We start from the raw sequence: 26,328 nt of genomic DNA, 5'->3' as shown, positions 1-26,328 counted from the left end.
ATGGTGCATTTTTATGATATCGTATAGTGATGACTGGCACAAACTTCTCAACAAGATTAGTCAATGTGTCTTTAAGCGATTTGCAATTTGTTTCGACTGAGCGAGATGAACAGTGAGCTAGGAAGTCCTCTGAAAATGATTGCAGTGCAGAATTAATCCCATCGAAATTAGCGCGGTTGTAGCAATGAATTCGCTTAGTGGATGTTTTCTTTCTACCGAATGGACGAGTGATGTACCCGGTGATGATGTCATGATCGGAAAGGCCTTGTAAGTGCAAGATATCGGAGCGAACCTCAGGGTTATTTGTTAGGACGAGTTCAAGAATATTTGCCGTTGTGGCGGAGCGGCGGATCAGTGATAGGTTGAACAAGCAAAAAATCTAAGCAGGTATGAAGGAACATGTGGGCGTCCTGGTCACTGGGGTTAACCGTAAGATTAGGCCAATCAATGTTTGGGAAGTTAAAATCACCAAATACAAGGAAAATGGAATTAGGAAAACGCACATATAAGTCACTCAATAATCTATGAAATTCACCTGAAAATGTGGCAGTCATATCTGGCGGTTGGTAGAAGGCAGTAATAACATCAGCAATACCTATTTTGCACCGTATCCAAACACATTCAAGAAAAGTAGTGACAGTGATGGGGACAGTAGATATTTGTTTCTTTGTAGCAATAAGGACGCCACCCCCTTTTCTATTTTTCCTATCACAACGAAAAAAGCAAAATTCGGATTCACTGAGAAGAATGTTAGCTTCCGGAATAGAATCGTCCAACCAAGTTTGAGTTAATATCAGAAGTGAAGCGCACGTTGAATCGACGAGGGAAGAAAGGGCAACATATTTTGAAAGTACACTTCGGATATTAGTGAAAAGGAAACTACTGCAATTCTCTGAATTAAGACGAGTGTTCAACGAGGATGATGAAGACGCTGGAAAAGATGAGGTGGCTGTTGGAACCGGTCAGTCGGTCGTGGAAAGACTAACTGGCACCGCTTGGCCACTGGCGACATCCCACAGATACGCATCCTTATTGATATGCAATTTATCGAAAGCCAAGCGCACGCGGTCACCATCTTTTTTAATCGTTTTCTAGAACTGTAGCAGCTGGCGGCGTTTGTTGCGGACAGCAAGCGAATAATCACGTCCGATGGTAAAATCTGTTTCCTTTAGCTAGCGGCCGTTACTTAGAATGGCTTGAATTTCATGTTCAGGTTCATAGCTTCGTCCAACCGGTTGTGGCCGCTTACCCGCTGGTAGGAGTAAAGACAACTCTCAACGTCGTGGTAATCGGACCTGCTATATACGGCTGGGTCCCGTTGTCGGAGAGCGCCAGGGAAAACAACGGGCGTAGGCGAAGGGGAAGATGACTGGCTTGCGTCGGCGGACATAGTTGACGCAATGGTTCTGCTGCGAACCTCCAGGATGTAGCCCAAAGGCTGTAGTACCCAGCGCAGCTCCACAAAACTGTAACAGTATTTTCAGGGAAAGAGCCTAAGGCCAGCTAGCCAAAATGGCGGTCCAAGCTCCGGTCCGGTCCTCAACCCAACGATCTCGCACAGTGCGCTGGCGGTGCGGTTGCCGCCGCTGCCCATCTTCTTGTTTACAAACGGAACAGTTAAGTTGCATTACATTCAGTTAGGTGAAGAAATTGGTTAACTTGGTAAATAAATTATTGACCAAAACAATTAGCCAAATTAGTCAATTCTTACACTGATCGGCAATTTGATCGACTGCTGATTAAATTAAGGGATTCATTAAATATCTAAATGAACGAATTAATTATTAGTACTCTGGTGTGCTTACGAGACGCTCTAGCAACGAGACCCACGTCTTCGGATGCGGTAGAACCGATGTTAGAGCGAAAACACGAGTGAGAAATGGCAAAAGCATAAAATAACGAAAACGCACCAACAATCAGCAGCAGCAAGAGAAACGTTTTCGCATGACTACACCTAAGCAGACTTGAGTGCACCCGTGAAATTTTTCGTTCACGGAACAGCAAAGAAGTTTGGCGCCGCGCTTCAATCCTCCAATTCAGCCGCAGAGCACTGCCTCGCCGCAGGAGACATCTGTTTACTGTCATGCGGTGTTTATTCTAGAAACGCATTCTGGTGGCTGTTGTGAATACCCTCGTATTGCCGTGAAACTCGCCTCGATTCTGCTGTAAGTGATGAGGTTGCGTATCATCGTATATATTCCGAGAAGGCCATTACATTTTTAGACACACATGGTACACAAGGCTTGCCTCGTAAAGGCTCTTCCCTTTTTCGAGACTGCCTGATCGAAAAAACTCCGAGCGATTATTTAAGCTTTGAAAGCCGCACTGGAGAACGACGGGTAGAGCCATTCTCGACGAGCGAAACCGGCTCTGCGCCGCTCCCTCCTCATTCCTCTGACGAGCGTTTTGCCACAACGACGCCGTTCCGCTGAGGCGACGGTGGTGCCATACAACGGCCGCCCGGTCCCTATTGGAGTGATTGAATGCGATTATCCTGCAATAATTCAGAAGGTGACTCATAGGAAGAAAAATCTCAGTAATTCTGACAACTTTCATCTGTACAATTGGAAGACTGATAATGTTACACTAAATTAACAAAAGCGCCAACAATCACCGAAACCAAGTAGCTCAGGAGATGTTATTGATTTTAGTTTCTTTATATATATAATTTGCGCTATTGATTAATGGGAGATTAATACGCAAATATTTGATAAATAATTGATTAGAAATGAGAAGAAAAAACAATAACATGCGGCCGGTTGGATCCGAGCCCATGGCTTTTGAATTTCGCGTCCGGTGCTCGACCGGAGGTCGTGGTTTCAGATGCCACCGGCGGCATTGGTTTTTCTTCTGGTTTCTAATCAATTATCTTTAAAATATTTGCCCTATTAATCTCCCATTGATGAATAACAGAAACTGTATATAAAAATTAAAATAAATAACACCTCCTATGCTCCTTGGTTTCGGAGATGGTTGGCTTCCGTCATGTATGTCATAACGAATCCCTCTTTTCCCTTTCCTTCTCTGTTAAATAGACATAACGAAATTTTCAGGTTGGCATGTTATGTTTATAGGATTCTAAACCCATCTCTTCAGGACATTCAGGTATTAAATGTTCTTGGTGTTTTATTTTGCTTCCCACCGTAAAGAGCGGCTTATTCGGTTTACAGGACCTTTGAGAAAAAGTACTTTGGCTGTGTACACACGTGCACATCATAATCGAATTCCAAAGCGTTAATAAATGAGTAGTTTTCAGCCGCGAGGCTTAACATCCCAATTTAGAAACATCCTGTTCTTTTTTGTCGTATACCTATTCGGAGCTCATTCTGTTGGAGCAGCATAGTGACAAAACGCGCAGAAAAAGAAAGGACGAGACGGCCGTGCTCCAAGATAAAGGATGCCACCAGTAAGCCCAAATTTCCACCTTTTTGCAATTCAGAGCTGAACTTGCAAAAAAATACAGTGGGCTTAAGCATGTTTGCACTTCACAGAAATATACTGCGTGCCTACATGGACCATTTTACATCTTCAGCCAGAGCTTGTTTTGAATCCAGCACATATATCTTGAGACTGTGCGCTCTTGTTACTCCAAGGATTTTCCTGAGGACTTCTTTCGAGCTAAGGACTTACCTCCTAAAGAAACCTACAATGGACTCGGTATTCAGGTAACATGAAGCGCTGCATTACGAACTTCACAGCGTCCAAGCCAGTCGACTAGCAATGTCGAAGGTTTCCTTTCCACAAGGTTAGAAATTTATTTCAAATGGTACTGAAATGCATGTAGAAAGATTCAGCCATCAAGATTGCGGGAAAACACCTTAAGTTCATTCAACGCATTTTTCTGCGGCAGCGTTTCCTGCTTCCTGAAACTAGTTTTTGTATTGGGACAGAAAGTTGAGGTGAGACATATAACTGCGCGTAGTAGTTTGCAATCTCCCAGTAGCAAGTCTTTGTGGAAATTTCTGGAGTAATAGTATGTTCTTAAGGGGCTCATCAAAACGAGGAATATGTTTCTCGGCATCTGCTTTTCTTGTTTTTTTTTTTTACCACGAATCCCACCGCATGGTCCACAGCAGGAAGCATTTCTGCAAAAAGCCAAAAAATCTTATAATTTTTCATTCTGTGCTCACGCTTAAAAATAATCCCCACGGTTTAATTGCCAGTACAGTTCCTTCAAGGTCGGTTGAGTCTCTGGCATATTTTCTGTGTTCCAGTCATATAAAGTAAAATAGAGTTTAAGAACAACACAGCAAATAAAACTTGCTCACAAAACTCTACAAACGGCAATAACGAAGGACCGCTTTCAAACAGTGCTCTTGAAGGAAAAACGCGACGTCCCAAGTGTCTGAATTTCTCAGTAACTCATTCATAAAGATGTATGAAATCAGCCGAATGCTTACCTTCCTTCACTTAGGCTTCTTGCAATGGGAACAGACCATGTGGTAAAGGCTAGGGGAATGAAGCCAGGCGTGCGCTGTCTAGAAGCCCACGTAACGGAACATAGGGTTATGCTGCGACGAGTAAATCACACGATTTGGTAAGAGCGTCAGTAAGAAAGGTTGCACAAAAAGGTGTCAAGTACGCCTTGCCAATATTTCCTGAGGAACAAAACCTGGAACGGCGGCTCCTGTAGAAAACGCAGATAGACTCAGGCGTGACAGAAAATGGCTTCTAATGGAAATTTAACACCCTTTATGCTGGTTCTAAAACAATAGGCATTTAAATTTGACACACTCGAAAGAAGATTGTAGTAGGCTTCCAGTTAGCTGACCACTTAGGACTGGAAATATTTTGGATACGCAAGCAAGAACAAGTTTAGAAAAGCATGATGCTGGGTGAACTGCTTTTGCATGTTCAGAGAAACAGATCGAAAAATAATGACTGGATAAAAGAGGACAGACAAGGACGTTCACATGTGCTACTAGCTGGTGTTTTATTCGAGCCTCACACAGTACATACATGGTCTGTTCTGAAAGTAAGAGGACTCATTTTTTTAAACAAAATTTATTCAAGAGAATAGTACAAACGATTGCAATTTTTCAAGGTAGCACCCTTCCGCACCTACACGCTGCTGCCAATGAGTTTTACAGTTTTCGTACACATCCAGGAACGCCTGGACTGGAATGTTGTTTAGCTCCCTCGTCACGGCCTCTTGAACCACCCCTACCGATCCGTGATGTTTCCCCTCGAGCGTCGATTTTATTCTCAGGAATAGAAAAAAGTCTGGTGGGGCCAAGTCGAGGCTGTAGGGGGGCTGAGGCAGCGTTGCCGCCTTGTGCTGGTCAAAAAATCGGGGTTCTCATTCAGATGATGAAGAAGATCCTACCGGTTGGCCTTTTCCTCCTCTGACAACACTCCCGACACCACCTTCGCGCACGCTTTCCTCACGGATAAGTTTTCTGTCACGATCTCAAAAACTTGGGTTTGAGGAATGCTCAAGTCATCAGCAATCATTCTGATACTCATTCTACGCTCACTGTTAAGTAAATGTTTCCCTCGCTACACATTTTGGTTGGTCTTGCTGGTCGAAGGGTGTCTGAAGCGGTCGTCTTCCTCCACTCTTTCCTTACCTTCTCGGAAAAGCTTGTGCCACTCAAAAAACACCTGATCTACTCATGGAAGCGTCACCGTAGGCCTTCTGAATCATGTTGTGAGTCTCTTTGCCCGTTTTACCAAGATTTACTCAAAATTTGATCCAGTAAACGCTCGACGATTATGCGTGACGAGACGTTTCGACAGGGGTTCACAGTACAAGCGACCTCCTCTCTTCAACGGCCGAGAGCCGACTGCCGATTTTCCCCAGCATTCCCAATATCACCCTTCAACGATCCTGCGCGCGCAGGCAACTCTCGTCCGCCCATTCGCCCAGGAATAAACCAGTCCTACTACTTTCAGAACAGACCCTGTATATATAAAGGAAGCGATCGCCATGCAGAGCGAGTGACGTAACAAAGAAAAGACGAACACGAGTGATGCAATTAAGCGCATTATCAGCAAGATGCCTTCAGAAACCACGCTCTGCCGAACGCAGAAATAATGAAGGGGCGCTTCTACAGTGACCACTGCTGGTAGAGGTTTGTGTTTTAAGCACCTAGCAGAAGACGAGCCTTTTCGTTCACGTTCCTGTCTGCAATCTTGGTCACCTCAAATCTTGTCCTGGGCTTACTATTCCTATCCTGCCTGCATTTCCCGTACCTTGCGTCCCAGTTGCGTTGTATCTTCCCTTTAAAACCAATGATAAACAACTATTTCGCCTTTCCAGTCGTCTCTTAAATGTGTATCAGCGTACGTTCGGCCAGGCATCACCTGATGGGGTCTCAGAGTCTCAGTGTGGGAGTTTTTACAGCGTTGTTTCCAAGCTGATTAGTGAGTCTTGGAATGAGCTCCTCAATCTACTGATGACAGGGTCCCTGTTTAACCGGTCAGTAGCTTACGAAAGGTCTCCCCATGTTTGTTTAACATCTGAGGCTATTATCCTCGTCACAAGGGACATCAAAAAGGGAGGGGAAGGGAACAAGAGAACCTGTTTCTTAAGGTAGGGAGCAAAAAAGTGTAGGGTATACAAGTTTTTCTATGCTCATGAATATGGGGAGCTTTTAAGGCTCTTGGTGAACGTGGGCTCACAACTTTAAAAAATTCATCGCATACAATTTTGATGAATAATTTTTACATTGCTGCGTTTAATACCCGCCACCTGTTAAACACATCAAAAACGATGAATTCTCCAGGTAACTGGGATTTTGTAATTTTGTGGGGGCAAAGTGGATGTCATCGTATTAATTTCTACGTATGGGACTCACTGCTTGACAGTTTCACTTCCCATGTAGAAGTCCCGATCCAGTAAATTGCGTTTTCGCATCCAGCTTAGGAATTCGAACTTTCCGGATGTATTTAATATTCGCAACTTTTCGCTTTTCACGCCAAATCATATACTTGTTTTGATAGACTGAAAAAACACAAATAAATACCAAAGAAACTACCTCCTTTCGTGCGCTCTGCAATTTTAAATTCGGTTGTAGTTGACTCATCACTGCTGTCGTGTTCAGCAATTACGGTGCTTTAATTATTAGCGATAACTTTAACATTAGAGCGTCTTTGTCCATTGCTTCGTGATTCGCTTAGCTTTCGGTCTACCTGAGGCCTTTTTGTTCATACCGAATCAGGTCCCGATATTGTGCAGGTGAACTGCTACCCGCTCTATTTGCACTCCTCGACGGTGTCAGAACAAATACAAGAAAAACATTTACATACGTTTCCTGCGATCCGTGCTGTGACCAGGGACAATGCAGCTAAAAAAGATTTCCACTACCAGAGTTGCTGAAGACGCCGCAAGGGAATAAGCAAAGAAAGTGAAGAAACCGCCCAAGCAGCACATGACATTGGTCCAATGTAGGAATTGAGTTGGCAAACTACGGTCCTATGAAGGCCCCGCGTTGCCAATGTTCTCCCCGCCTTGGCTCAGCCATTTTCAAAAGTTGGCAGTATTGGACCAGTTTGTCGGGTGTTTTCCCCGCCTTGGCTCAGCGATTTTTAGAAGTTTGCAGTATTGGACCAGTTTCTAGGGCGTTTTCCCTGCCTTGGCTCAGCCATTTTTAGAAGTTGGCGGTATTGGACCATTTTTCTCGGGCGTTTTCCCGGCCTTGGCTAAGCCATTTCTAGAAGTTGGCAGTATTGGAGCAGTTTCTCGGACGTTTTCAAGCGTTGGCACAGCCATATTTCGAAGATGGCAGTATTGGACCAATTGGACCAGTTTGTCGAATGTTTTCCTGTCTTGGCTGTGCCATATTTCGAAGCTGGCAGCATTGGACCAGTTTCTCGAATGTTTTTCCTCTCTTGGCTGTGCCATTTTTAGAAGTTGGCAGTATCTCACCAGTTCTACAATCTCTTCCTGCAATAGGCAGCTCGACATCGTGTCTTAGGCAGCGTCGAGCAGTCTTGGAGCGGAAAAAAGGGTGGGTTAGATAAACAAAAATAAAACATCTTGATCCCTGTTCTCAAGTCCCGAAGCTATGTTGGAAAGCTTTTTCTCAAATATGGAGATTAATGGGGCATTAGCCCTCCTGTAGCTTGAAGAAGAATTAGTTGGGCGAGAACGAAGGCTCTCTAAGAAGAGCTCCGCGTTTACATAAATACCGCAGTAGCGCATCGTAATTCCCAGTGGCGGGGCTAGTTGGTGATGCGTTTTCTTTTCCCGAAATTTCCTCGCAGAGGGGAGATGCCATGCTCGCATGTAAGCATACGGCACGCGGAAGTAGGGGGAGGGGAGGGCAGCCGGTCACAACTTGAGTGTGGTCTGCTTTGTTTTCCTTCCCAGAGGGTATTGTGTAGGCGCCCAGGGCGGAAGAGGGGGCGCCGAAACTAGGGTGTCTCGATGTGCGGGAGGGGAGAGCGGAGAGAAGCGCACGCACATCTAGGCGCCCTGCGAGCACCTGTTTCTATTCACCCCACCACCCGACTTGCACTTGCCGATCTGCGCCCTGCCTGTGGGATTAGTGCATTTTCCTGGCGCATTTTCCCTGTTTCCATGAGTGGGATGCACGAGAAAGTTGACATGGTGCACTGCTCTCGCGTTCATGTAAACGGAGCTTATCAGCCGTCCTAGTGTTGTGCGCTTTTCTTACAGTTGCACTGTAAAAACTAGCCGTCACTTTGACGGTCACCCTTTGGTCAATTTTGACGGGTCCTAGGTGTATTCCGAAAAGACGGTTCCTTCGGCGTGAATCAGGGGGAGAGGGCAGAGGAACGAGGAGCGCAAAAAAATAAACAAAATTCTCGGCCTTCTGATTAGCTCTTCTTCGCAAACGTCATACGACCGATGACCTATCGCGATGCGGTCGCGTTTGACGTCGCGCGGACTCTGCGTTTTTTTTTTGCGGCGGCGGCGCTACTTCAATTTGCCTCCCCCTGCGAGGACACGGACCGCTCCCGTCGCGGCGACGACCATCCCCCCTCCGTTCTCCCCTGCCTACATCTCCCTACCCCTTCCCCTGGTCCCCAAGAGTGATGCCACTAACTGGCCAACATACGTTGGGACCAGTATCCCCCCCCCTCAAGAATATCCCATAGCAATTCAAGTAAAGTCAAGCATTTTTGGCCTCCTGGTGCGATCTTGGCGTGGTCGGTGTGCGCGGGCCTCGTTTTTTTTCGTGTTCTCGCGCCATTTTGTTTTTTCGCGTTGGTGAGAAGACGGCGAGGCTTGGATTCATGGAAGCGGCTGCTGTCTCAAACCAAGTGCGCCTGATTACGGTAGGTGTACTGCATGTTTACTATATTTGCTTACATTTTCCTTTCGGAACGTGGTGTATGACACAAGCGCGGAGAGTCTCGTTCGAGCCGTCGTGGCCTGCACACCGCGGCGGCCGGCGTACTTACTATCACCGTTAATTGAAACGGGAACAAGCCAACTGAAACGCGAACAGCACAACTCGCAGATATTATACCAGGGAGGCAAAATACATGAGCAGTTGATTTTCCCATCGAAGCCGAAAAGACCGCTCTTCTGAAATGTTAATAGCCCACGCCTGTATTTCACCTCCAGCCTCTAATATGCTTGATTTTTTGTAGTCGCGTTTCCGCGGTTTTGTTCGCATTTCATTTGACGCTGATTTTTCATTTCATTTTTCGCCTCAAGCCCGTCGTGGATTCGTCTCGCGCTGTGCTCGCCCGCTTTCCTACACAACGGTTACCATCTCTGCAAAATTTCTTCTGTGCGTTCCCTGTGCGCCCGCTCCTTCCTAACGCTAGAGGTGGCCTTGTATACTTCTTCACACGGGTGAAGGGAACACGCGAGCCGATCGCGCGCTTGTGGCTGTTGTAAACAACGCGCTGTCGTGGATTTGCGCGGTCTGCTTAGACTACTGGTCGCGCGGCTGGTAAGATGTAGTGTGACAGCTATTACCCCATAGTGCTCCTTCGGTGCGTATTCGGCTTTCGAATTAAATCGTCCTCACTGTTTTTAAAGCTCTTACTGTTCCAAAAGTATAGCACGCACGCATTGTATTGCTCAAGATGTGGCCTGCGTCTAGTTTTTAGAACAGCCGCAGGGGCTCGATCGGCCCGCATCGCGATGATCTCGCGTGTTCGCTGCCGTATTGCTTCTACCTGCACTAGGTGCGTTCGCCTTTCCCTTCGTTTTTTGCGGGGACATCTCGAGCACGCCTGTATCGTTTACTTTCGCGCTCTGCCGCGCCTATTTCGTCTGCCCGGAACTGCCCTGCAGCTCTTAGGTCGGCTGTATTCGCACCGGCTACTAACGCTGCAGCCGTCCGAGGCGGCGGCAGTAAGCCTGCAGGTTGTTGTATATTCCTGCTGTACTGGCCGTAGTTTGACGTGAGAACTCCGAGGTCCAGTCTGCCTGCAGCAAGCTGTGATAGCTTCGTGCAAGCGGGTCCCGATTTTCTAGAACGAGCATCTTGCTAGGAATACATATTCGAAAGCAAAAGATCAGGCCAGACCGAGAGCCTTCGCTGCCCTGTACCCTTAAGGATGAACCGAGTATAATCTCTATTGTCTTTCCTATGGCACCAAGCTTGCCGTATGCGTAGTCTGTGTTAGTCTTGAAATTACACAGCAAAACGTTTGACTCAGTAGTATTACGTGCTAGTAATTTTGTTCCCATGCAGGCTCAGGTGTGGGCGACATCCACCTACTTGCCCTTGCAGTCGACAGAGAGGAGTGGACAAGTGGACAATTCTGGAGAAGGCAGTGGGACTCCTTCTTGTAGCCTTTCTTGGTTTCAACATCTGTGATCCACCCGGCAGCCCTCTCACTATGGAACGTTTGCAGAGGTAAATGAGTGTGAAATAATTAGACAGACCTTTTCTATAAAGGTTGGGATTTCAGGAGCAGTAAAAAATTTATTCAAATAATATGCGTGACTTAAAATCGAGTACTCCTTCGAACGAAGAAGCTTAGCTGACCTCTGGTCAGCTTCCTTGGCTTTGTGGGTTCTTGAAGGGTGCTGCAATACAAGGTGCAGGACTGAAATCTTTTCTTTCAGGGATTTATGGTTTATGCACTAGTGCGTAATCTCATAACTTGGCAGCCCTTAGCACAGCAAGCTGGCACTATTCATATCGTGCATCATCGCTTACAGCGTTTACCAAATTTGTTACATGTTATTCAGTGTTCTAGCAAAAAACAGCAAAAACTGAAACACAGGTCGATGAGACGGTACACAGAATACCGCCGAACTTACAGCTGATTTATTTTTGCAAGCGCATATGCAAATGAAACAAGCCCAGTCGTCATTCCATTCCCGATAAAAAGCGCCACTCTTTTTCTGTGATAATGACAGAGAACCACTTATTCTTTTTTATAATTTGTTAGAAGAGTTTCAAGCAGTTCTTGCTCATGCCTGACTTACCCCTGCTAATAATCTTCGCGCTATGAAACAGAGGCTGGCATCTTCTACAGTCCTTCACATACAAAGCAAGGTTGCTACCGGTGCCTACTTGCAACTTCTTGCCATGCTATCTGCGACGTTCATTCAGGCATTGCCGAGTCTGCCTGATGTATACTTTCCCACTGGACATATGGATTTAATACACAACCCTCATTTCACACACTGTGAACTCCAACTGGTGGTTGCTCTTGCAGGCTGAAAACACAAACTGGATACCAAAATTTTCGGACACTCTTTCAACCCATAGGAAATTTTATGGAAGTATGGGACAAGAAACACTGAGGTGATCCTGTCCTTCCATAAAATTTCCCGTGGGCTGAAAAGAGCGTCCGAAAATTTGGTATCAACATGGCGCTTTCAGCCCCTCATGAGCTATCTGGTCTTTTAGCCCGCATGTCTGGCTGTGCAGAGAACAAGCATGCAAGACCAACCGCCAAACGAGGTTCACAAAATGTCATGTGCTTTGGGAAAGTATACATCGAGCAGTCTGGGCAATGCCTGAATGAATGCCTCAGAAACACATTGCGTGTGAGCAGAGGGAGCAATTTGGCGTTGCATGTGAGGGACAGTAGCAAATGTTTGCCACTGTTTCACCGCACGAGCATTACTAGCAGGGGGAAGTCCTTGCACGAGAGAGGACTGGTTGAAGCATTTTTAATCAAAAAGAATGAGCAATCCTGCATAAGCGAGCCATCTATCCTTAGCATAGTGGAAGACTGCTGTTTTTTGCATGGGATGGAAAGATGATTGAACTTAATTTTTTCATTTGCATGGGCGCTTGAGCGAGAAAATGGCTTCAAGTACGTGGATGAGCCAAACATGCATCATTTGTAAGTCCGCCAAAAGTGTGTGACTTCTTCTGGTCCTGTGTCACGGTTTTCAGGACATTGCAGAAAACACCTGGTATAATTGTTTATGTAATTCAAAATATCTTTGGTCATCTATGATGCTCACTTAGACTTGAAGCAAGTAATGCGTAACCCTATCAGTACATGTGTTGTACACCTTGTGATGGTCACAAGTGCTTCCCCCAGAATGATGCATTGATCTGCCAGAGTTTTCCAGTTGAAAGGAATGCTTCTGATACCTTCCACTTCCAGACCTGGCCTCCTAAGACCGGCTAGATTGGTTTATGTGCCGTTGCCTGCTGATAAAAGCTTTGCCTTGAGGAAATTTGATGTGTACTCTCTTTGACAAATTAAAGTAAAGTGACTGTGTTGCTTTAAAGTGGTAAATGTAAAGGTAATGTCGTGCCGTAAAGGGCAACTGCATAGGTTTTAGAAATCGACGAGCTTAAAAGGGTCGACTGTGTGAAACTTCCAGGTAAAGTATGCGAAGTCTTTTTGGCCTAGGATTTGAAACGGGGATGTAACCACCAATTAAAATTGCGACGGCCTTCAAGCTTCTCCCCAGCGCAAAACTCTAAATGGGGAACGCATTATGACGTCATCTAAAGTATCCGTACATTTCCATTCCATAAACGCCTGCTTTGAAGGAAAAAAACCTACGCCACCGTAGTCAAAGCCGAACGTTGTTTGGCAGTGTCCAACGGGGCCCGGGAGGGCGTGGCTGACGGCAGCAGTAATTTGAAATCATACCTTCCGTGACATCACACTGACCTTCCCTGCACTCCTCTTTTGCTTTGAGAAGAAGTGCAAATTTTAATCGTCGATTACGTCACTATTTTAAATGGTAGTGCAAAAAACTTAGCACGCTTTACCTACAGCCTATATAGATTTGAATCCTTGAGTATCGCGAAATTCTAAAAAAAAAGTGCAGCAGTTGCCCTTTAACGTGCACTGACATCGCACAGCATACGGTGCCTTTTGCGTTTCGCCTCCACCGAAACGTGGCCGCCGGGGCCGAGTTCGAACCGGGAGCACCGATTAAGTAACCGAGCGCCCTGGCCACTGAGCAACTGCAGCGAGTAGTGCAACATTTACTTTTGTAGGCGCTCATTGTCTTATGCAGGAAGTTCTAAATAAAACCCCTCACGATGGGCCTGTAAAGCAATAAAGAAAAAAAATGGCTCCATGGCTGTGGAGCTCGGCTGCTGATTCCAAAAATGCAAAAACCAGCGTGCTCTGTCGCTGGTCGAAAATCCCCAGCTGGTCTCCGTTAATCTGGAGCTCTTCACTACACCGTCTGTCATATAGCCCCAATGTCTACTCGACACGTTAAACCCGAGATATTACTACTAGTATTACCAGAAGAAGGATGTACAAATTGGTGCAGCTTCTATTTTTTTTTTAGAATCCGCATATTATTGTTTGCGTGCGACGGAAATAAGCAACAAAAGTAGGGTTGATGGCAACGGTGGAGATGTACTAATAAGAAAAAAATAAACACCGGTTACACAAAAGGGAAATGCGGAAATGCATGCGCTCGCTGGCATGCGATAGTGATTACGCCCAGAAAGATGCTACTGCGATGAAATGTAACTGCGATGAAGTGATTTCGTTATGCCGATTCGCTGAAATCGTTCTGCTTCCAAGAAAAAATTGCTGCGGGTCGCCAGCGCGCGGCTCCATCGCGCGGCTCCATCCGCTGTTCTCGCACTGCTCGATCTTGAATTATCATTCTGGCGACTTATATGTACTCCTCAAAGACGTACTTCCCGTGCTTAGTGTCTGACACGACAGGCTTATGATTGTTAGCGTTTTTTTCTTAGTACGCTTGGGCGACTGTTGAGACTTCACAACAATCTGCCTCGGCTATATCGGGTACAGGTGGGTGATGGGGGGTGGTGAGGTGGGTGAAAGTTTTTGAAGGTGCATTTTTACCAGCGAATGCCCTGATGTGCGCCCACCGGAGTGTGCATCAAGGATGGAGGCTGCACACACGCAGCGCGGTTATTTTTGGCAAAGCACGCTATACTGCGCAGTAAAAAGAACTAAAAGAGTATGCATAGTCTAACCTCTGACTCCGAGCGGGATTCGTACTAATGGCGGCGAAACAGAAAACTCTGTTTACAGATGCTTTAGGCTATTCGGTTATCTTGTAGGCTTCTTTTTATGGTTGTTGCATGTAATATTTGGAACCTTTCTGACCCTCCTCATGCCTTACATGACCGCGTCGAATTCAGTGATCTCGGCATAAGGCCTCATGCCACCATAACTCCCTGCCTCCGCCCGCACATGAAAATTTCAGATGGTGCACACGTCAGGAAAGGCGAACGAGTCAGGAGGTTGAACTTGCGCACCATATTCCTCCTGCGTTAAAGTGCACTGTTGTCTGAACAGTGACCTCGTGGAACACGGCGGTTGCGCGTCCTATGAACACGAAGAGTTCGCACGGAATTCCGGAGTTTTTCATCGCAGACATAAATGTTACAGTGAAATGTATGATGTCAATGGGTTTTTTAAGAGACCTCTTAAGTATGTCCCAAAAGAATACAGCATCACGGCAAAAATTTCATTTTACTGCTGAAATTGTTTCTCGATGCTCGCACAGGTAGAAATGCACTGACCACGGCACAAACGCCCCTTTGGCGCGAAGGTACGACCTAACATGTAAGGTCCATGTCTGAAGGGTGAAAAAGGTTTTTGTGGCCGATTCAAACTACAGTCGAGTCCACTTATAACGAACCTGATGGTCACCCGGGTTCTATTCGTTATATCTGATGTTCGTAGCAAGTGGATTCTTCGTACAGAAGCCAAAATTCTAAGGCTGCTAAAAGTGGCAATTATTTCTTATAAAGCTCCGTTATGCGTACGTGTGCAAAGCAGAGCCTGTCGCGCCTCTTTCCAGGCTATATCGGGAGGTCATTTAATCCTAGTCGAGACCTTTCTGCCAACTGTCAAATTCAGGGACGGGGTATAACTAATCATGGATGAAGAGTACATGGCAACTGGTGGCAAGTCGGCCACATAAATGAGATTCCTGGCACTAGGGAAAGCTCGCACTTGGTGTTCAACGTCTCCGTCAGAGCAGGCGCGTCTACGATTTTGTGGTCCGCAGGAACTTATTTATCCGAGGAAACATCCGGTCGGCCTTGGATCAATGAAGCGTTGCCAGAAATCTGTAAGCATCTGGTCACGCGTGTTTTCGAGCTTCTTCTGTCGCTCCTGGGCTGATCCAGCGACGAAGTAGCGCAGCGCTTGTGGCGCAGAACGCATCCGTTGCACTGTCCGCTTTATGACAATGCCTTCAGTCGGTAGCGGCGCAAAAGATGGAGACGACTGAGCAGGCTATGCATACCACGTGATTGGCATAACCAACAAGGATTTTAGAATTATCCAATCCCTGCTGTTAGTTTATCCGCCCCCCCCCCCTCGCCACCGAATACGGGCCGGTGTAGTTTCGGCTACTAGGCTTTGTTTCGGTGCAATGCCAGCAGTGGGGATGGGATGGCCGGGACCCATCCTCTGGGGATGCAAACCCCCAATGGGAGTGGCAGCGACTCCCAGACGACTGTGAGGGCCAGTCGTGCACGTGAGGTCCGATGCCTGAGCGGAGGCAGGCCTGGGTTTATACTCAGGTTGAACCCACGAAATCCGGCCCGGAAGGCATGTCAAACGCTAAAAGGTTTTCGAATACATGCTACCTTCCTTCCTCTGCGCGCGGGGGCGTGCAAGTCTGGCTACCGACGCGTCAGTTTCTGGTTACGGAGAAACCAGGTCCGCGCGGGGGTTCATAGTGGCCAGGCTCTGAGGACCGCCGCCTCGGGGAAGCGGCTTTACGGCCGGCCGCAGGCTTAACCGCCTGCGGGATGCCGGGGGATGAGGGCTTAGTACTGCCTCGTAAGAGTCTGGCGAAAACCGAAGATGTGTGGAGTACCGGTGGAGTAGGCCCGGGTCATCTCATCCTAAGCCACGTTCTTGGTTAGTGGCCCGGTCGCCCAGCCTTGAACACTCTCTCCTCAGTAGGAGAAGAGTAAGCTAGGAGAGGAAATAAGTGCATGGATGGTTGGAGGAAGCACAGATGGGTCCCCCCGGAGCGACCAGTTCTGAGGCCGCGAGGCCGTTGACGTTCTGGACCTCCACTGGCCGGGACTATCACACATACTTCCGGTGTCCGAAAAACCGCGAAAAACCTTCGACGGCTAGTAGCCGGCAGGTGGGAAAAGCCCTCTAGTGAGCGATGAGGAGCCCCAGGTAGCTACTGACCCCGTGTTAGGTTTTCCTGTCTCCGACGGTCGGAGCCCGTTGCGTATGGTGGGTGGTCGGGCATCCCGTGAGTGGGGCCGCACCATTGGGCAATCTCGATGCTCTCCCTGTCCTGGCCAGGCGGGCCAGTAATGGAGTCGAGATAATTGAAGGATCAGAGCAAAAAACTCGCTGTCCCCATTCCCTTCCCACGTCCCATTTCCCTTTCCGCTACTTCCCAGGGGAAGTCAGGGGAGCCTCCCCGGGCCCGCTCTTTCGGCTGTGGGTCGCTAATGTAGCATTTTCCCTAATATTTTATCTTTCCACCCACGGGTGGTCAAATTACAACTTGCCTACGGGCCTCCTCTTTTATTTTTCAATTGGGTTAAGCCTGTTGTGTGTAAACGGTGCAGGCAGGGGCCTATTATTTTTATTTCCTTTTCGGTTGCCCCAACCTATTCAATGTTAGTTTATCCGCGACCATGGCCAGTAGCATCGCTTTTTCCGATGCCCCTTTCTCGCGCGCACCGCGCTTCTGCTACTCGGGATGCTTTGCCGAGCCGGCGAACGCGTAGGCAATGATTGCCCTCGTTGGCCATCGACGCGAGTTTGCCCGGCGGTTACTTACTATTTCAATAGAGAATTATAGCATATCGTTCCCGTGTTCACTTTAGCGCTTACAGTGTTACCGGACGCTGGACTTTCCAGTTAGCGCTGCGCACAGCAGCGCCGCCTTTTAATTCCATTTCTGGTTTGACACGTTCTTTCCGAGGCGGTGTCTTGAAGGTTGAGAGGCTTGGTTTGGTTTATGGGGTATAACGTCCCAAAGCGACTGAGGCTATGAGAGACGCCGTAGTGAAAGGCTCCGGAAATTTCGCCTACCTGGGGTTCTTTAACGTGCACTGACATCGCACAGTACACGGGCCTCTAGAATTTCTCCCCAATAGAAATTCAACCGCCGCGGCCGGGATCGAGCCCGCGTCTTTCGGGTCAGCAGTCGAGCACCATAACCACTGAGCCACCGCAACGGCTGAGGTTGTGAGGCGCTATTTCATCTGCGTGCTTAGCGGAAGAATGACCTCTATAACCTCAGGTTAGTCAAACACGCCACCTCGTTCGCTATAACCGAGTGGTGTGGCCAGAGTTCGCTGTATCTACAACGAATTTCCGTTGCCCTTGTGCATATTTTCGTGGTGGCATCACACCCGGTCGTAATAAGTGAGCGTTCGTTATATCTGCGGCCATTAAAGTGGGCTCCACTGTACATCCGCTGACACCGCTTTAATAAGAGCAGCTGGCATTATAGGTGGCGCACGACGCATTCTTACCAGGTCACTCACTCTAGTTCTTTGCAACACACTTCTTTAGTATCAGATACATTATTGCCAGCTTGTCAGGGAAGTGCAACGAATTCCTGTATTCGCAAAATTCACAGCTTGCAATAGAGGGTTCTTCGCTACGCCTTACTCGGTCACTTTGAGTCACCCAGCAACGTCCTCTTTCTTGAAGCCCGTATGATCCCAATCATTGAGTTATATTAATACCGTTTAAACACTTGTTTCAATATATAAATTAAATGTGTCATGATTTATATTCATTGGTTGCCAAATTTGCAAGAGAAAAGAAGTCAATCTCTCAGATAATCTCAAAACGGGATGATGCCAACAGGGCGCCTTAACTCCGGGCAACAATGCTTGCAATGCACACTCCCTTTCCTTCTGAACGCTTCCACATGCATAAATATTGACTTTTTCAACGGCGACCATTAAATACTGCGTAGCATGTGTATAGAAGGCAGCGCCAAACTACTTTCAAGTTCTCTTGATGCATGAAAGTTCATTTGATGCATGAAAGTGTGAAACTTGTAACAATACTTGTTTTGCAGTTTCTCCTCAGTTTCTCATCAGTTTCTCCTCAGTTTCTCTTGCAGTTTCTCATCTCGGCGGCGGCAACGCCAAGATGAGTGTCACAAACCCGTTCACATTATTCGCACAGGTTTTTATGGATTTCTGCGGCTACCAGAGGCGCAGCCATCGGCATGTCAAGCGTCGGTGACCCTTCTTCGGACTACTGGAGGCGGTGAAAGGATCCAAGCGTTTCGACCCGCCTCCTTCCACCAGCGCGACTATCATATCTCGTATAGCACCACGCGGCTATCAACGGAAACCACAAACGCATCGACACGGACATCACGACCATCCAGTATAAAATGCGGCTTCGCCGGATGCTTCCGCAGTGGACGCGGCGGCAACGCCAAGATGAGCGTCACAAACCCGTTCGCGTTTTTCGCACAGCTGAGCAAACGTTACGGGAAATCCTTTAGAAGTAACAACGTCTGCTTACTGTTGCTGCCGTGCACACAGCCGCTTTGTGAATTTCTCTTGAATATGATTGTGTCTTTGCGATATCTGCTTTTGTTTAGCGGTGATATTGAAGAAAATCCCGGCCCCATTGAGCAAACGATTGCTGAAGAGCTGAAGATAATTGCTGAAGACATTCAGGAAATTAAGAAAGGCAAAGCTGTAACCAACCATAAGCTTATTGCAATCGAAAAGAAGCTCGAAAAAATTAGTGGGCTTGAAAAACAAGTCACGCAGTGCGCCAGCAAAGTTACGTAATTAGAACGTAACCTTGCTACCATGACCAGAAAAATCGATGAGCTTTATAACAGAAACCATCGCTCTAATCTAATCATTTATGGTGTTAAGGAGCAGGAGGATTAAACTTCAGACACTTTGTGTTACGTCCTACCGGCCAAAGGCCGGCAGCCATGTGATGAAAACAGGCCGATTCGCAGAGCAGAAAAGACGCCCCTTTATTTCCAGCTCGCAAATATATAGAGAAAAGCAAAGAGAGAAAGAAGGAAAGAAGGACCATTGACGCATGCGCGGAGAGGCGCATGCGGTCCCGATTTTGTTATCTGCTGCATTCCTTTCTCCTAGTAGCTGTAGCGCTCCACTGGCTTTCTGGTTCTTGTGGACCGACGTAGCTAAGGAACAGACCCCTTGGGAAGGTCTTGAGCCTCGTAATTAGGTGTTCCTAATGTCGTAGGAGGAGATTCTTCGGGACTCGACGTTTCCCTGCTTCCGTCTGTGTCTGATGAGCGTTTTCGGATCTGGTCGACATGGCGTCGAACGACTCCGTCCTCAGTTGCTACAGTCACTAGACGGGCACCACTCGTAGATTTCACTTTTCCTGGTGTCCACTTTTCTCCGACGCCGTAGTTGCGCACATAAACGGCATCTCCCGGGACGAAGTACCAACTGGCGGAATCAGCCGCTGGATTCTTGGGCATTTCGTGGCTCCTAGGAGGAAAACACATGTCGAGTCTTGTACGCAAATGGTACCCAAGAAGAAGTTCGGACGGTGCAAACCCTGAAGCCTGTGGCGAATTGCTGTAGTTACAAAGAATTCTCGCCAGAGCAGTTGCCAACTCCACACCAGGCATTCTCTTCAAACCCTCCTTGATAGTTCACACGGCCCGTTCTGCGAGACCATTGCTTTGAGGGTGATACGGTGGGGTCCGGATATGCTCGATTCCATTTTTCTGCAAAAATACAGCAAACTCGGACCCGGTGCGGGGCAATCCAAACCTGCTAAACAAGGTTCGCATGCAATCGGCAGTGGCAGTAGCGGTTGCTCTAGATACTGGAATGGCATCTATCCAATTGCTATGAGCGTCGACGATTACCAACAGCATCTTGTTACCAATAGGACCTGCGTAGTCGGCGTGCAGCCGTGACCACCTCTCGCGCGAAATCGGCCAGCTGACGGGGTTCCGTGCAGGTGGCGTGGGCTGCGCCTGCGCACAGCTTCGACACTCTGAGACCATCCTACAAATGTATTGATCTAGACCGGGCCACCAAAAACTAGCCCTCGCCTTTGTCTTCATGGTAGACGCACCCTGATGAGACTCGTGTAGCATCTTCAACACTTTCTCACGCGCCGCACTAGGTATCACGACACGATGACCCCAGTACAACAGCCCCTTCTCCACAGACAACTCTTGTCGCCTTTTCCGGAACTCCACCATTTCCCTGTTGTCACCTTCCACGGCGGAGGGCCATCCTTCTGTCACGTACCTGCATATCGCTTGCAAAAACCCGTCAGCTGCTGCAAGTGCTTGAATCTCTTCGTGGGAAACAGCTGGCTGGTCCCATTTGCCCATGATAAGCACCATTTCTGACAGATCTTCGGTTTCCGCTTGCGGCTCCTGCAGCGATTGAGGCAAACGGCTTAAAGCGTCAGAAATTAGCATCTGTTTGCCAGGTTTGCAGACGAGCTTGTACTTGTATGCCCCGAGCAAAAGCGCCCAGCGCTGAATTCGGGCGGCAGCCTTGACAGACGTTTGACGATCCTGTCTGAGAAGACCCAACAAGGGGCGGTGGTCCGTTACAAGCGTGAACTCACGTCCCAAAAGGTAATCGCGTAAAACGTGTCGTGCCAAACACCAGGGCTAAAGCTTCTCGCTCAATTTGGGAGTATTTTCTCTCAGCTGAGGTAAGCGTCCGTGATCGGAAACCAATAGGCCTGTCTTCTCCATTTACTCGGTGCAAAGGGGAAGCTCCGACACCGTAAGGCGAAGCGTCGCATTCCAACATCAACTCCAGCTGCGGATTAAAGTACGTTAGCACTGGGGCTGAATACAAAGCTTCCTTGGCCATCTGAAACGCCGAGTCTTCTTTTTCTTGCCAAACCCATTTTGCACCTTTTTCAAGACGGCTGTACAACGGTGCCAACATAGTGGAAAGATTTGGCAAAAACTTGTTGTAAAATGTAACCAGTCCCCAAAAGGACCGCAACTCGGCAACATTTCGCGGTAAAGGGGCTAGCCTGATTGCATCCACGTGCTTCTCGAGCCGGTGTAATCCTTCAGCATCAATAAGATGGCCAAGATATGTCACTGATTTTTGACCGAAGTTGCACTTGTCGCAACGAAGTTTGATACCGTTCTCGCGGAGACGCTGTAGGACCGCTTGCAGGTTTACGTTTTCAGCCTCGCTGCTCTCGGCTATCAGGACATCGTCTAGATAAGCCTGAGTCCCTTTTAGTCCTTGCAGCACCGATTTAATTTTCCGTTGGAATATCGCTGGCGCTGATGCGATGCCAAACGGTAGCCTGTTGTAGCAAAAGAGCCCCTTTTGTGTGCATATCACCGCTAATTTCCGCAAGCCTTTATCTAGCTCGACCTGATTGTAAGCATCGCGAAGATCTAGCACACTGAATTTTTTTCTTCCACATAGGTTTGCAAAAATGTCGTCGATGACAGGCAAGGGGTACTGCTCAACATCGCACACAGGGTTTAGTGTCACCTTGAAGTCCCCACAAATGCGCAATGTTCCGTCCTTCTTCAAAACTGGCACGATGGGCGTTGCCCATTCAGAATGAGGGACCGGCGATATTATTCCTGCTGATACTAATCTGTCAAGCTCCTTAGACACTTTATCACGCAGTGCAAAAGGAACTTTCCTTGCCTTTAAGAACTTTGGGTTTGCTCCAGCCTTGATGTGCAGTCGGGCTGGCGGGCCTTTCATGAGACCAACGCCCTCAGTAAAGAGGTCGTAGTGTTGCTGGAGTAGCGTCGGCACGTCCTCCAAGGTTTGTCTTGCCACGGGAGCCTTCGAATAGACGCTCAGCACCTGAATGCTTTCGTCTGTTAATTTTTTCAGCAGGTCACGACCGCGAAGACTGGGGCCATTGCAGTCTAAAACAGTCAGACTGCACTGCACTGTTGTACCTTCATATGAAACTGGGATGGTCTATGCACCGAGGAGCGGCAACTTTCCCAGATAGCATGAAAGCTGTACTTCAGACTTCTGTAGCTGCGGCCTTCGCTGAGAGTGCAATTTGTAAATGCTCTTATGAATGACGCAAACAGGGGAGCCGGTATCGACGTCCATCATTATTTTGATGCCATTCCACGTAAACGGTTTCCTGATTGGGGGGGGGGGGGTATGAGAGAGCGCGGAGTGGTCAAGGACCAAATTTGTGACGCGCTGCTATCACTGTCATTGATTACTGTCGTCTGTGCCGTTACTGCTAGCATTCTACTTGGCTCGTTTGCCGGATACATTTTAGCTAAATGCCCTGGCCGTGCACACTTGTAACATTTACGCTTGATTAGTCGACAAGCCTTGTTCTTATGACCATGCTTACCGCAACATTTGCATTGTTGCACGCCCTGCGACTTCGCGCGGGACTCGTATTGACCAAAGAGCTTTAGCAATCTCGCTTGTTCTTGGTCCGCAACAATACCTTGTAAATCGCGCTCCGCGCTCTCTGCGGCAAGGACAAGAGCCTCGGCTTCTTCAAGGTTAAGATTTTTCGTCGCTAGCAGCTGCTTCTGCACACTCTTGGACCGGACGCCACACACAATACGATCCCTTATCATTCTGTCCAGCGCAGTTCCAATATTGCAATTGTGTCCCAACTGCCGTATTGCCAGCATCAATCCAGGAACAGATTCTCCTTCTTGCTGGCAGCGATGGAAGAACTTGAAACTTTCAGAAATTTCATTGGGTACCGGGTCGTAGTAACTGTTTAGGACCTGCACAACTTCTTTGTAGGTCAGGGCGCTAGGCTTTCGCGGTGCTACCTTCCCGTTCAAAATTTCTATCGTTCTTGTTGAAAGCGAAGCTACCAGCAAGGCTCTTTTCCTAGCATCGTCCTTCACATCATTCGCTTCGAAATAGGCTTCCACCTTGACTAGGTACACCTGCCACTTATCATTTTCGTCTTCAAATTCCGGTAGCCTGTGTGCCATGGCTGGTGGTGGGCTCCTTCTGCTTGGCTGTCGTGCTTGGGCGTATATGCTGGCTTCCTTGCTGCAGAAGAATCCTCGTCGCCACTGTTACGTTCTTCCGGCCAAAGGCCGGCTGCAACGTGATGAAAACAGGCCGATTCGCAGAGCAGAAAAGACGCCCCTTTAATTCCAGCTCGGAAATATATAGAGAAAAGACAAGAGAGAAAGAAGAGAAGAAGGACCATCGACGCATGCGCGGAGAGGCGCATGGGGTCCCGATTGTGTTATCTGCAGCACTTTGCATGAAACTGTCACGAAAACAGCCTTTGAGGATTTACTTGGACTTGCAAAGAGAGACATTGCAAGAATTCATCGCGTGGGCAGACCAAGTAAAGACAACGAAACTAGACCTAGGCCGATAATTATGACGTTTCTTGACTACCGAGACAAACTTAGCATTCTTAAACAATGTTCTAAACTAAAACATTCCGGTCACTCCATTGGAGAAGATTTTTCGCTTGCTGTCATGAATGTTAGAAAAAATTGTGGGACCGCCCAAAAAACACCGTGATTGAAAAGAAAAGGTCTCTCTGGTATATGACAAAGTAAATATAAATGGTCAGCTCTTCACATGGGATAGTGAGTGCAGTGATATTGTTGCAGTTGCGCCAAAGAACGAAGACCAAAGCAACACTGGAAAGCGATTCACCAGGAATCAATGTCATTAACTGTACTCAACTTGAAGCAATTGTGCTGGCTTTCAAACCCGATATTGTCGCAGTTACAGACACATGGTTACACAAAAACATTTCAGACCGTGAAATTGTACCGCCGCGCTGCACAATTGTAAGAAAAGACAGAGAATTCAAAGGAGGGGGCGTCGCTCTGCTTATTAAAGGTGAGATAAAATGTTCAGTCATGCCGGACGTTCCAACTGTTGAAGCAGTTTGGTGTAAGATTTATCTGACAAATGCTATCGCGCACGTTGGCGCTATTTATCGTCCACCAAACACAGAAAACTCCTACCTAGATCCCTTGCTTGATTACATGTTAAAGCACATGTGTGGCAGCAGGATACTAATGGCAGGAAATTTTAACTTTCCGGAAATTGACTGGAGCTCTCTGGGTTCGGGAAGTGTGGCAAGCTCCATAATGCTTAATTTTTTATTCACATTTAATGTAGGTCACCATGTTTCCACGCCCACTCGCATCCAGGGAGCGTCCAGAAGAATTCTCGACCTAATATTTGTTACAGACCACTTCCTCCGAGGTACAGTTGATATTCATACACATGAAGGCTTTTCTGACCATGAACTGGTTGTGTGCACCTTGCCCTTACCGAATGTCATCCGCTCTCATCGTCCATTTAAAAGTGTACTTGTCTTCAATAGAACAGATGACGTAACCATACTTACATACCTTGCTCACGAATTTCCAGATTTCTATGATATCTGCACCAATGAACAAAGTAGCATAGATGAGGCGTGACTTCAATTCAAAACTCTTATTGGGCATTGCATTGGCAGTTTATTACCCTCAACAAAAAACGTCATCCGTAAGCAAAATCATTGGATCACGCGTGATATAATACATACGAAGCGCAAAGAAAAAGGCTACGCAAATCTGACAAGTTACGAGCTGCCCCAGCTTACCAACGGCGGATCCGGGAAATAACAAAGTCACTTAGGAATAAAAAAATGCTCGAAAAAAATTTCTGCCCAGCACTTTAAACAATTTTATCAAAACCGCCCCAAATAAGTTTTGGCATTATATAAATCAACGTCCAAACCCTCATCCGCCGGTATCTCCCCAAGAAGGCAGAGAAAAGGCAAATTCATTCCACCGGTACTTTCAGCCAGTTCTTTCGCCAGACGACCGCCAGCTTCCTGAATGCAGGTCCAGCACCACCGACCCCGTCAGACTGTCTGGCGTTCCTCTTATATCTGACAGCGGACTGTTATCGCTTCTGCTGAGTCTAGACGAGAGGAAAAGCAACGGACCGGACGGAATCCCAAGTATTTTTCTAAGACGGTATGCGGAACTAGTCAGTCAATTTCTTTCTCTTATATATTCAAAATCACTCCGGGACGGCCGTTACCACCAGAATGGAAAATAGCTAAAGTAGTCCCCATGCACAAGTCAGGCACTAGGCACTAATCTTCACCGAGTAATTATCGGCCCATTTCACTCACCTGCACATGTTGTAAATTACAGGAGCATATCATACTTAGATACATGACCCAGATTGTAGAAGAACAGAATCTACTTAATCCAAACCAACATGGGTTTCGATCCGGCTTGTCTACCGTCACCCAGCTAATTGAAACCCGCCATGACTTTGCAATAGGCATAAGCGACCAGTCACAAATAGATGTTATTTTTTTAGATTTATGAAAAGGCTTTAATCGGGTGTCCCACATGAAATTGTTATTTAAACTACCGAACTTATTTGGAGACGGCCCGATTCTTCGCTGGATTATTGAATATCTTACAGATCGCTACCAGTTTGTACAGCTTGGTGAATGCGTTTCAGACACGGTTCCTGTTCTTTCCGGCGTCCCACAGGGCTCAGTACTTGCTCCGCTTCTATTTCTACTCTACATTAACGACGTAACCAGGGATATAAATGTCAAAGTTCGCCTATTCGCAGATGATTCCGTGATTTATCAAGACATAAAAAATTCCAATGGCCAAGTAAACCTAAACAACGCCCTGAATCGTGTCGCGCAATGGTGCAATCAATGGCAGATGATTATGAATACAGACAAAACAGTTTCCATGAGAATTAGCAAGAAAAAGACATCGTTAAATTTTGAACATCGCCTGAGCAACGTCCCACTACGAAAAGTGCAGGAGTATCGGTACTTGGGCGTCTCGATAACATCAGATCTTAGCTGGTTATCGCACGTTCGGAACGTCACAAGAAAAGCTACGAACAAACAGTTGTTTCTCAATCGTATGCTGCGTCATTCTGCTCCCTGCACTAAGCAACTCGCATACGTCACCCTTATTCGTCCAGTTCTTGAATACGCCAACACAGCTTGGTTTCCGTAAGTGAAAAACGATGTGATCATGTTAGAAAGCGTGCAGAGCAA

At 47.3% G+C, this 26,328-nt stretch overlaps 1 pseudogene; it reads left to right on the top strand.

Annotated features, from left to right (window-relative positions):
* The first annotated feature begins 17,565 nt into the window (after positions 1-17,565).
* LOC149334038 (uncharacterized) lies at positions 17,566-23,961 on the top strand (annotated as a pseudogene).
* The last annotated feature ends 2,367 nt before the right edge of the window (positions 23,962-26,328 follow it).

This window comes from Amblyomma mixtum, chromosome 8 (genome assembly GCF_055824585.1).
Source record: "Amblyomma mixtum isolate Tamu chromosome 8, ASM5582458v1, whole genome shotgun sequence".
Classification (NCBI taxonomy): Eukaryota; Metazoa; Arthropoda; class Arachnida; order Ixodida; family Ixodidae; genus Amblyomma; species Amblyomma mixtum.
Note: the sequence above shows the minus strand (reverse complement) of the source record. Positions and strands in the feature narration are given on the sequence as shown.